The following is a 13,655-nucleotide window of genomic DNA, read 5'->3' as shown; positions in this document are numbered from 1 at the left end:
TTTCCGAAGGTCTCAAATTCTTAAATATCAACCAATTTAATTTGTTTTTCTGATTCAGATAGATTAATTCCCCTTAACCCATTCTGACCATGGTATTATACATCATACGCAAATTGAGTGATTTTAGATGATTTATTCAAGGGAAATTAATTTTCGAATTTATGTCGGGAATGGATTTTTAGTTAGTTTAATCCTTCAATTACAAAAATAGCCCGACAGAGATGGGAATACATTTTGTTGTTCTTTTCTCGCTTCGCGTAAAATCATGCAAAAATTTTGCTCAAAATGGCAGACGGAAAATTCTACATCCCGTAGAATTTGTTAAAATTGGCCTTCATCATTTTTCCTGATTTGAATTCTGGTTGCCAATGTGTTTTCTTGTATAGTTACTTTATCTTCTAAATCAATAAAGTTTGTAATGAATGAATGTACAGAATTTAAATTCAGCGATCGTTAAGACGCGTGTTTGAGGGCGGCTCCCCGCGCCCGCATAATAGATAAAATTTTTTCTTTTCAAAAAATTCATCTATTGATCTGTAGGAAACTAATCCCAAAATACGAACATTCTATCTCAAGTATTTCTGGTACATTGACTGAATGGGTTAATAGTCCATTTCTAAGTCAAAATTTTTCAAAAATTCTCGACTGATAAGAATCTAGAGAAGTTAAGCCTTATGGCTAAGCATTAGGTCTGAACACTGAGAGAAATCCGAAAAAGTTAAAATAGCATTCCGGAAATGTTCATTTTAGCCTGCAATATTCATCCGAAATTGGTGTAAATATTACACTTTTTAGGTGTATTAAGGGTTAAAGTTATCCTTTTTTATGTCAATTTTACCCTTAAAAAGGTTTAAAATTAACATTAATAAATGTTGATATATTTTCACACATAAAAAGTGTTAAAGTTATGAGGAAAAAAGGTTAATCACATCCTATTTTTTTCTCAGTGAAGACCGTATTATGGCTAAGCCTTATGTCCTAGACACACTTACGACTTAAGCCGAGAGACGACTTTGTGGAAAATTATGGAAATGTGGTTTAATCATTATTTCGTATATAATTACGCTAAACCATCTCTCGCCTAATCCTCAGGTTTGTCGAGGCTCTAAGGTCTGAAGCCCATATAATAGACGCTTATAGGCCTTATAGAAACCTTTTTAAAATTTTATAGCGAAACATGAAATAAAATTAAATATGTTGAAAATTTCAAAATTAAATATTTTCTAAGATAAAAGAGACCAAGATTTCGGACCGGACCGTAAGAAATGTATTCCTCAAGCCAGTTTCACTCAGCCTTAACAGGCTTCAGATTTAAGCTTTCTTTAAGTGACTGAAGTTGTGCAATCTCTCAAAAAGTAAGGTTCTCGTGAAAGTTTTGAATTGCATATTAAAGGCAAATGATTCAAAAGATTGTCACTAAAAGTTTTTGTATCTTAAAAATCCATAATCTTCTTCGGGGATGGGGCCAAATCTCTAGTCTGAAAGCCGCTTTACTTTTGTTACAGATTTCGGTACTCAATAAGAAATTCATGGTGAGAAAGAATTTTTCCAATTTAAAAGAACTGAATTTAATCAGTCTTCTAAAATTTAAGGAGAATCACAAAAAACTATACATAAGTTTGGATTATAAAAAGGTCTTAATTCTAACTAATTTCCTTTTTAAAGAATTAGAATTAGGGCTTTCAGTTTATTATATTCTTAAATTTAAGTTCAAGATATCTATAAAAGAGGTTATCAAGAAAACCAGCAAAAAAAGTTTTGCTTAGATTATGGGCGCAAGAGTAAATAGAAATTAAAATAATAAGTAGTTTTTTTTATAAATCATTGGATATGATCAATAAAAAAAACGCATGTAAACTCAAGTATAAAATCTTTGCGTTTCATAATGCAATAGAATGGAAAATTAGGTAATTTTAAAATACAAGTGTAAAGAATTTAAAAAAAGAATGACAGGATTTTTTAGATCATGGTCAAAATAATTTTTATTAATTTATTTAAATAATTTAATTAAAGACAAATTAATTTTGCACTATATTTTTTAAATATGGGAAATATGTTTAGGAAGAGGATGGATATTTGTGATCAAAAGATCTTCTGAAATCCTTCCCGTCAAATCATTATTCTACCTGCCGATTTTACTCTGAGGTTTTTTGAATTTTAACGGTATATTCCAGTGTATTCAGAGAAAATATGTAGATTTTCTGCTGAATTTCTGCTAGAAAATCTGTAGATTTTCGGCAGAATTTCTGCCGAGAAAATCTACAGATTTTCGGTAGAATTTCTGCCGAGAAAATCGGCATAGTGTCCATTACTTCACAAAAATATTGTTGATTTATGTAGAAACTGTAGGAGTTATAAAGAAAATGGTATGCTCTGCTTAACAAGCATTACCGATTAAACATTTTAAATAAGTAAAAAGATGCGAGCAAAAATACTAATTTTTTAAAAATCGCCCATGGAATGATACAAAAACACGAAATTTAGGTCGATACTCTGCTTAAAGTTTTCACTTCACTTTTCTCTACTTGTAACACGGCGTCGCAGAATTCTTTATTTTATATAAACACCGTGATATCACAAAAAATAACTCTATTGAATTTTGCAAACTTCAGTGAAAAATTTTTCCATCTCTTCTGACACATCTTGTCTGGAAAGTCTGGAATGTAGAAAAAATCTACAGAAAATCGGCAGAATATCTACAGAAATTCGTCAGAGATTCGTCAGAAAATCTGCCGAAATATTCTGACGAATTTTGTCCCGAGCCCAAATAAAATTCGTAAGAATATCTACAGAATTATCTGCAGATATTCTGTAGAGGTGTAGATTTTCTCTACAGAAATCTTAAAGATATCTGCAGATATTATTTGACGGGTTTTCTTATGCTGCCAAAAGCAATAGGGTAAGTGTGCCAAATTCCGGCCAGCTTGCAATTCCGCCCACCTTTTTTGTTCCTCGAATTTCCATGAATTTTTAGTTTTTACATACTCTAGAGATAAAACAATGCAAAAGAATAACAAAAATGTAGCTTCGACAAACGAGATGACGTGAAAAAGATATTGGAAGAATTCTCAAAGGGCAAGGAACTATGAGAATGAAGGTGGCCGAAATAGGGCACCAAAGCTATGTCTATATTTTTATTCACTTTAAAATATATTAAGAATGATTTTAGAGTAAATAAAGACGGCAAACTCTCTACAAGGTTCCAAGCAACACTCTTTAAGAAGAAAGAATTTTAAAAAAATCAATTTTAATTTAAAATATTACATTTCAAACTTGAGACTTTGACGCTTGCATGCAACTATGCCGAAATTTGGCACACTTACCCTATTAACCTAACTTTTCAATTTAAGTTCTTTTTTGTTCTGAAAAATTCTCTCTGTAGTTTTCCCGCCATAATTTGGTGCGGCAAAAGTGTGGCTAAGAAGAGCTGTTTTGGACTTGTTGCAAGTGACCTTCTCAGCCAATTAATTTTATTAAGAACGCACCACCTGGTTGTTCCATTCTTTCTTCATCATTTCTTCATCGTGGCTCTGGGTCTTGTAAGTTGAGAGAGAACTGCTAATTTCTAGTCATTCAACCGTGCAAAGTCTAAAGTCTCTCCTTTTTTTCTTGGGATTCCTCCTTAATTGCACGTGAAGAATGAAGAACAAATTAAAAGAAGAAAACACAATGGATAGAAATGCTCTGATGTGAATACCAAACAGTTCTTGGCGGTTTAGCAAAATTTTTCCTCTTGGACAGATCAATCGCCAAGATGAGGATGACAAACCCTGGGAATTCCCGTGTGTCTCCGATGCTTCAGATCACCCAATGCCCAGTGATACTCTTCTCTGGAGATCTGAACAATGCATTTGGATGGGAACAATAATGCATAAATATTGCCTTTGGAATTGACAATGTCGCAGGCGAAAATTCAATTTGATTTCCCTCCCTCCCTTGGGTTCTGGCCATAAAAATGTGTTGCCTTTGTCCGGACAATCCTGACGGCGGCGCCTCTTGTTGAGATTTTCATTTCTTCTCACAGACCTTTTGTGCCCAGGGAGAGAGACTCCCAAAAATTGAAGGGACACAGATTTGCACGCATTTCTCCCATTGTGAGAATTGCCCTCGTGCCGAGGAAGAAGCAGCTGATCTTTCGACTTTCTGTGCGCCACTTCATTAAATTTCCTTCTCCCTTCCACACACAAACACCATCCACTTCCAGCACTCTGACCATCTCTTCCAATTGAACACCTTTGCAGCAGACGGATGCATTTCTCATACTGGGAATTCCATGAGATAAATTAAGATTGAGATTCCTATTTCTGAGATGCTTCTGATCTGGCAGCCGAAATTGAAAGCCTTGACAAAAGGAGAGTTTTTGTACCAAAAGGGAGGCAGTTAAATTGCCTACAATAACAAAGTTTGTTTTTTGATAAATCAAAACGATTCATTCACAAATACTGAATATTTTTTTACCAGAGTATTTTATTCGTTTCCTTAAAATTGTCTAGGATTTGTAGGGGAGGTAGTTGAGGTTGCCAATTCATAGGCTAGTGGACTTCTTAAATAACTGAGTAACTTATATTTTTAAGCTTACTTTATCTTAGAATTGAGATATTAATATACAAAACGAAATAAGTTTAACTCTTTCGTCTCTTTTGGGACTCTGAGTACCCAAAGCAGCATATGAATGTTCTGTGAAAAATAATGTTTTTTAATTATTCAGAACTGATAAAAATCCTATTCTTGTGGATGATTACAAATTATAAGGATATCCAAATGTAAGACATTTTTTGTAGAACCTCAATTAATTGATTGATTAAAAAATTGTGAAATTGGCTTGCAGCATATGCTGCGGTCTGGAAAGAGTTAAAATTGTATCTAAATTGGATTGTAGCTTATCATACATATATAATTCTCAAATTTTTCTTTTTCAAATTCTTCTTATTTTTAGATTATAGGGTAAGTGTACCAAATTCCGGCCGGCTTGGAATTCCGGCCACATTTTTTGTTCCTCAAATTTCTATGAATTTTTAGTTTTTGCATCCTCTGGAGATTATACAATGCAAAAAAATAACAAAAAATATCGCTTCGACGAACAAGATGATCTGAAAAATGCATTGGAAGAATTCCGGAAGGGCAATGAACTATGAGAATGAAGGTGGCCGGAATAGGCCACCAATGGTATGTCTACATTTTTATTCATGTTAAAATGTATTAAGAATGATTTTAGAGAAAATAAAGACGATAAACTGTCTATAAGGTTCCAAGCAAAACTTCTTATAAAAAAAATCAATTTGTATTAAAAATATTACATATAAAACTTTAAACTTTGGCGCTTGCATGCAACTTTGCCGAAATTTGGCACACTTACCCTAATTCGGTCAGCTTTTAAATTAAAGAAAAACTTAAATTTTTTTTAGATTTGCATTTCAGCTTCCTTATTGTGAAGTTGTGTTACATTTAAACTTAAAGGTTTAAGGAAGTTTGACATTTTCAAATTAAAGATCTTTATCAGATATAAGGGCTTCAGACCTAAGGCTTAGCCATATGGCTTAACTGCTCTAATTTCTTATTAATCACAATTTTATGTAAAAATTTATTTTAGGATTACATGATTAAAGATTAATTATCTAGTAGACTATCAAAAAGCAATGAAATTGCTCGCTATTTACGATTTTGAAACCTACGGGAACTGGGTTAAGCTTCTGGTCTAAAGACCGCTTTAGGATAAATACAGTTCCTAGATAAGGACGATATGAAGATAAAGACACCCAAATAAAGCGTGTGCACGCTGAATTTTGTCCTCCATTGAATAATGGCTTTCAAAAATTAACCATAGCCTATAAAAAAAAAAACAAAAATACTTACGGAAAGATAATTTTATTGAAATTTTTCTGGGATTTTGGTGTTTTTCAGACCAATGGCTTTTCGCCGAATTTTCGTATCTTCTTCCTAATTGCCTTCATTAAAAGAAGTTGATAAACCTATCTCCACGGTAATGGATGGCTTTTTTCACTTCGTCTCGAAATCCGGAAAGTTTTCGGCTGTTTGACCCTGCTTCATGATATTTTTCTTCAAAATTCCCCAGTATTTCTCAATCTTCTGGAGTGCAGGACCGGTTAAACATCTTTCCCAGAACCTTGAGATCCTTTGAAAAGATGATTGTTGAGTTTCCGCGATCTTGTTTTAACATTTTTACGGTATTTGTCGGTTCGATGAGGAGCATCCTGAGCTTTGTAGGTTATCAAGCCATTCCTCCTCTTGACTTTATGGACCAAGCTCCAATGTATTCCCATCTTTTGGCCAACATCTCACACGGAAAGATTGACTTGTTTCTCGAAAAGCTCAAGCTCAAGCACTTTCTTTTCCATCCCCTTGTTCTGAATCCTAGGCTTTTGGTCACTTCCTCCTAACTTCTTAGCAACAATCTTGAGTTCCTTGAACCGAATTATAATCTTCCGGACAGGGGGGCGGAACACTTCTCGGTCAATTTACGATTTTAGCATAACTGGCATTTGAATTTTCGAGATTTTTGTCAACTTTTAGTCTTTGCATGCTCTCCATCTTCTTGTAATTATGGTAAAGTACCCTGTAGTCGGCCGGTTTCTCAACTTGGCCAGTAGGACTATTTATTCAATTTACTTAGATTTGTTATAATATGGTCTTACCGATTTAACATTATAAGGTCTATTATATTATATATAACGTAAATCAGTGAAAATTTTATAGAAATTGACTATAAAACGTTAAAAATTGGTTAAATAATTCAACTGGCCGAGTTGAGGAACCGGCCGACTCGAGGGCACTTTACCTTACTCAGTTAAAAATCAATATTTTTTAACTAGAATATCACCAAAATGAAAGCTAATTAAATTCTTTTGAAACGACGCCGACGAAAAAAAACAAATCCAAAGCCTACTACAACTGACTTTACGTTGGAGCAATTATTTCATGCACAAGCTTTATTTGAGGTCAAGAGTAAGAACAAAAACAAATCAGGATTTCTCATTGTGAGTCAAATAATAAGGATATATTAATATCACAACTTTACCTAATTTTCAGTATATAAATTTTTAAAATTAAAGAACAAGGAGCTTTGTCATTTTCATTTCAGCTTAAACATATTGCGTTTTAAAATATTTAAAAAAAAAATTAGAACTTTAAAATTAAAAATGTTCATTGATGAATTCCAAAAACCTCATACAGACTAATTTAGTTTAAAAATAGTCTTTTTTAATTTTAATCTCCTTTATTTCTGTAAAAACTGAAATTGACCAAATTTGACCAAAATTAAACATTTCACTTTTTTTATCGCTTCATTGATAATTCTGTTTTATTTTTTTTCTGTAGACCACTTTTTCATTCAAAGATTTAAAGATTAAATATTTATCCTATTTGTAGAATAAATTTTAAAATGGTTATTAATTTCTTTATTTTGTAAATGAAGTTCAATATTGTCCATTTTAATTTCAAAATCTAAGATTTCTAGTTAATGAGAAACATAGGCTAGTATTTTGCAAACTAGTTTTTGCTTTTAAAATATCCTTGTAACCAAATAAGGGGAGAGTACAAAAAGTTTAATATTTCAATTTCAATAATAAATATTATTATTGTTGTTTTTCTGATAAAACCATAAGTTTGTATATTCTGAAGAGTTTTTGATTATAATTAATTCAGTATTTTATATCTTCTTTGTCACGTGATTTTTTTTTTTGTTAAAGTGTTTTCTTTTTTTTAAATATACGCATTATTCATAATATTATTATTATTTTTATATTTATTCAAAACAATTTTAAAAAAAAACTGGAATTCTTTTAAGGACTTTATAGAAGTCTCGTATGAAAAAGAAGGATTACTTTGGCCAAGATCTAGCGAACATTTGTTTTCTGATTGCCACACTTAAACACTATAAAATGGATTAAATTATAACAATTATAAAAATTATAATTACATTCGCAATTATATACAGTGATGAACAATCTACGGTGCGTTTTGCATTGAAAGCTAAATATATTACTATCGCCGACTTGTAGTTATTAAAACGAACCCTACAATAAAATGATAATAAAGTATGGACATTTATTGTCTGACTCTCATCATTGGGACGACAGTACCAAGGGGGAAATATTTACTTATATCAAATATTAAATTATATTTAAGGAAATATTACGTCAAGGACTATTGACCGAACTATCACCTGAATTTCTTTAGAAGTTGAAAAAATAATTTTTGAAAAATTAATATTTATCTATTAATCCTTAAAAAGCAAATTGAACAATTCTTCAAGAAATATTATCCCCTTGAATAATTCCAGGGGAGAGAGAGCATCATCAGTGAGACTAGTGGATGAATATTGTTGTAATGGAGCAGAGTATAGAAAAAAAAATAATAAATATAGGACGAATAATAAAAACACTCTACTGAGCCATATGTTCGACTTTTCAGAGAGTTTACAATTCTGTATGAAGAGCCAGACAAATGCAACTCCTGAGGCCTTTTTCTTTCAACCTTTTTCATATGCGAAGCTAGGTCGCGGGAAAAGGGGTTGATGTTTTTGAGGAAATGCTGAAGAACCTCTAAACCACGGCATTTTCAGGGTAATTAATCCATAAGTCAATTGGTATTCTAGAGATGAAGGTTTTGCCGTGAAAATGTTCCCACCTTAAGCCGACAAAGAGTCAGGCTAGATCAAAATTGACCGCACATTTCCATTGAAATGGCAACAGAGTGGATAATTTCTTCATTTTCCCTTCTTCCATCAACCAGCTTTTCCTCACCTTATTTTTTTCTTTTTTTAATGCGCGCCGCAAAATGCATTTAATGTTGAAAAAACATTTAATTCCACGCACCAAGAGACATTTTACCATTCAATTTAATTAGGAGACTAGTATCAAATATTCATAAATGTTATTATTATTGCACACATTGGTACAGTAGTCCCTTTATTGTAATCTCCAAGACCTTTTTCCTCCATTCACGCACACATTCACCCAATCGTTGGTAACAACAATGATGGGATATGGATATATAATACGGCGTTTTATGTACAATTTATAACATCTGCTCCGAAAACTGCACATTTCATGTTGTCGGCAGCAACGACCTGGCCTGATGTGGCTCATGCTTCAATTCTTGTTCCGTTGCTCTCATGGCGCGACTGACGAGGCGAGGAACACGAGAAATGTAACTGTGTTCTGTGGCGGAAGGAAGACCCCGAAGGATGATGTCAAGGGGTAATCCACCAGAGCTACTTTTTCCTCTCAAAAATACACTTTTCAGCGGAATTTTAGAGCAAAGCTGAGAAATCTGCGCTTCATTAGAAAATCATTTAATATCCTTTGATATCTTGTTGGATCTTTCAGAAATTAGATGGACTTTTCATGGTGTATAAAATTATGCAGGGGCCCATCAACCCTAATAAAAAGTGAAGCTATTTTTCACTTTTCCTTGTAAAAATTTTGCAGCTATTGCACCGCGACTTAAACAAATTTGCTCGTAGTTCTTGTATAATTTTGGCGAACATTATGAAATATGTATTTTTAGGTAGATTTTAATGCACGATTTCGAAATATATCAGACTGATAAGTCAATTCTCTTTAGGAAAAAACTTGCCAATAGTCTTCAGTGCCTCTATGCAAAAACGTATGGAAAAATGAAATTTCGAGAGGCCCCTGAAATTATGTAAGATTCAACATTTTTTAATGTTAATTTTACACCTTTTTAAGGGTAAAATTAACATGAAAAAGGGTTACTTTAACCCATAATACACATAAAAAGGGTAATATTTACACCGATTTTGGATCAATACTGCAGGGTAAAATTAACATTTCCGGAAAGTTATTTTAACTTTTTTGGATTTCTCTCAGTCAGTGTTATTAGTAGAAAATTTTAGGAAAATTTTGACTTAGAAATGGAATATTAAGGGATAGTAATCTATTTGAATCAAAGGAACAAATTAAATTGGTTGCTATTTAGGATTTTGAGACCTTCGAAAACCAGGCTAAACCTCCAGTCTGAAGACAGTCATAAGGTCAGATTCTTTAAAGGAATATAGGAAAAATACGAAGTGTTTGAAGCCAGAGTATGTGTGAAGTCTAAAAGACTTCTGCTATCATTTTTTCTTTTGAAAAAGGAGATATCAGCATTTTACTCTGTTTAGAGAATGTAATAACCGATTCATAAAAATTAGTAGGGGGAAGTGGGTACCTTTGAATTGAATAGAACTTCGCAAACGAATTGCGATGACCATTATGATAAGGCTCAGCTTCATTTAAAAATTGACGAAATACCCCTATTCTAAAGATTCATCAATTCTAAGGTGCCCCACTTCCCCCTATATGTTGTAAAAAAAATTATGCATTGGATGAATCGGTAATCCGAAACGGAAAACTGATCTCTGAAAAAATCTTAGCTCCTACCTTTTGATTTTATTTATAAAAAAAATGATCGAACTTATGAATTATATTGATTAGGTACTAAGTATTCAAATTAGAGGTTTACCGTTTATGCAAGTTCCCGAAAGGTTTCAAAATCCGAAAAAAACAAGCAATTGTATTATTTTTTTACAATCTAATAGGGCATTTCATTTGCTTTTAATAAATCGAATTCTGAGTCTAAATTTTCAAAAAAAAACCCTTGACTATCAAGAAATATGAGAAGTTAAACCATTTGGCTAAGTCTTAATTTGATGTCATTATTTTTTTTTATAATCTTTTGTATTTGTCTTGTCAACGAGGCTGTTTTCTTTGAAAAAAGTGATTATCATTAGTAATAATAATTTTCTGTTTAAAAAAAGACAACAAAATAAATTTGAAAAACAAAAATTAGTTTTCGCTTCTAATTAAAAAAAATATAACAATAAAATATTTTCAAATGTTTTTTTTTAATTAAATAAAAAATAATTAGTACGATGTTACTTCAGGTGAAACTTTTTTATTTATTTTTTGTGAGTTATTTTCATCAGAGTCCGTCCTATTTTTTATTACTTATTGAAAGTACTAAAATAATTCGTGAAGCAATTAACAAGGTTTTCACGGAATATCTCTCTATATGTTGTTTTTTTTTTTAAATACAGAGATAAATATCAAAGCTTTTACAATGAAAAGTGAAAAGGGGACGTCTTTCTCCTGAAAATTTTTGTTTAGTACATGATTGTTCTTAAGGGTTTCTACATAATGGACATTTCGAATAATAACGACGAGAACTAATGAAAACAGTCGAGTCTGGAACCAACACAAGGAAATGTCGATAATGCAGAAACACTTGAGAACAGTAATGTACTAAAAACGTTAAGGAGAAACCTTTTAATTTTTCAATAGAATAACATAAAAATATTTATTTGATGTTGGTTTAGAACATATATTTACTAATAATTTTTCGGGTAGCGGGAACCTGGCCAGTAACAAACATGGGGTAGCAGGGGAGGGTGAGGTAGATACCCTGAACTATTTTCAGGGTTCACTTGCTAAAAGAATGTGAACCATCCGAAAGTGTTTCGGGGCAAATGGTACAGGTTAAGTTCAATCCAATTCAATACGATACTTGACAAAATCAAAATAATTTTCAATTTATTGTCATGATGTTAAGGTGTCAATGTTTTATGCTACTTCATATTTACTACTGCCCCAGTATCCCCTATATCACAAATTTTGTATTATGAATTTTAGTATCTTCTAAATTTTTTTGTGATTTAATTCTTCGATTTGTATATAAGAGTTGCATTTTAGTTTGATACACTGTAGAGCTTTTTTAGTACATTCATGTACTAAATATGTATATAAAGCTAAGTCTATTGATTTTTGTAGGTATTTATATTTTTTGTACAATTTTTTTGACATAGTCTCATTAGCCTACATATTATTAATATTTAAACAAAGAACTAATTAATAATTCTTTCAATAAGGCTAACAAATCAATCAAAAAGGCAAATTAATTCAATTTTCCGTCAATAAAAGTAGTTTTTCTCACAAGCCCCGGAATGATTATACATTTTTCATTCAGTCATTGAAAAACAAAACGAAAAAATCACATTTGCTTTTACTTTTTGGGCGTGAATAACCTTCCAAATTAAAATACTGTACTAATTAAATTGTTCTTCGGCAATTTATGATGTTGATTGAAGAATTGGACAGTCAATTATTCTTGGTTTGCAAAATTACACACTTGTGCCTCCAATTAGGGAATAACGGACATCGTAAAACAATAACGGATATCGTAAACGATATAATTAATTTTATTATTATCTTTTTTTGAATTTTCCTAAAAGAAATTAATTACAATGCCTCTGGCGGATGTTTTTCAGATCATGAAAATTTTATGAAATAAGAATTTATATCCCTTCGGACTCAAATCTAATTTGAATTGGTGTGATGGTTGAAGGAAGAAGAAGAGTGCGAAGAGTGAAAAGGTCATATGCAATATATTTGAGGAAGAAAGAGATGGAAATTTTGATTTAATGGATTTAATGAAATTTTCCTTATCTGAAAAATACTTTTTTTTAAAATAATAATGACATTTTTTGGACTATTTGACATGTTAAATTGCCAGAATTTTGACTCAATTCAATTGCGAAGCTTTCTGGAAACCCGAAATTTAATTGTACCAATTACACATGTTCTTCGAAATGGAAGCACAAGGAGGAAACTCCTCCCGGAGGAAATCATCAAAGACTCAGCTGGTAGAAGCATTTTCCGCAGACACCCCATTTTCCTTGACTTACAATAGAGTGAAATTTGAGTGCGGGAAACCTCTCAAAGGGGGGTAAAATGTCTTTGGTCCAGTAATGATCTCACCAAAATTGCCACTGTCCAGTTTCTCGAAGAAGCTAAAAATTTTCCACCTAATTCAATTCGTTCGTGTTAGATTTTGACTTGTGCCAAAAAAAAAAAAAGAAAAATCGGACCCAATTCAATTTTTCATTACATTTTAATCGTATCGCAGAAGAAGACCAAAATTAGAGTCTGTCACTCCGTGGAAAATTCAATAAAGCTTCGGGCCATGGAGGGAGTGGGAAATAGAAGAAAATTCACAGAAAATTTTCAATTTGGCAATTTGTAATTTGACAAACCTCAGCCAAACGAATTTATTTCGCACAAATTTAATAAACATGCCTCCAATTTTTATCATCGCGTGACTTTTTTCCCGCATCCGCACCTTGTCCATCTCCTCCAGGGCATCGCACATCCTTCCGCGGGCATCTTTTGCCGGCAAAAGCATTTTCCTCGGCTGTTGCTCGGGAAAATGCCAGAGATCTCGCTTCAGTGGGAAGTTGCTAGGCAACCCGCAGTGGATTCTCTGTCATTTTGGGAAATGGCAAATACCCTTCGCGCACGCATTGCCAGAAGTGACTGGAATTATGGACAAGGAGGACGCTAAACACTGCAAATTTTGAGAGCTTTCATCGACGTTTTTCTCTATTGCATATTCACAACAAGCAGCAATTTAAATTGAAAATAAAGAATTCTTAGGGATATCCCTCAATAGATGAGTATTTTGTGGGAAAATTGATGTTTTTTGCTTGTTAGGAAATAATTAGGGGAGGGCGGGGGAATTGAATTGCAATATTTTTTACGAAAATTTATTATCTTAATGAAAATGTAAAATTAATCTTTCCAGAAAAGCTTAATGACAAAACAAATAAAAAATAAATAAAAACGAAAATTATATAAGGT

Source organism: Phlebotomus papatasi, chromosome 2 (genome assembly GCF_024763615.1).
Source record: "Phlebotomus papatasi isolate M1 chromosome 2, Ppap_2.1, whole genome shotgun sequence".
In the NCBI taxonomy this organism is placed as follows: Eukaryota; Metazoa; Arthropoda; class Insecta; order Diptera; family Psychodidae; genus Phlebotomus; species Phlebotomus papatasi.
Note: the sequence above shows the minus strand (reverse complement) of the source record.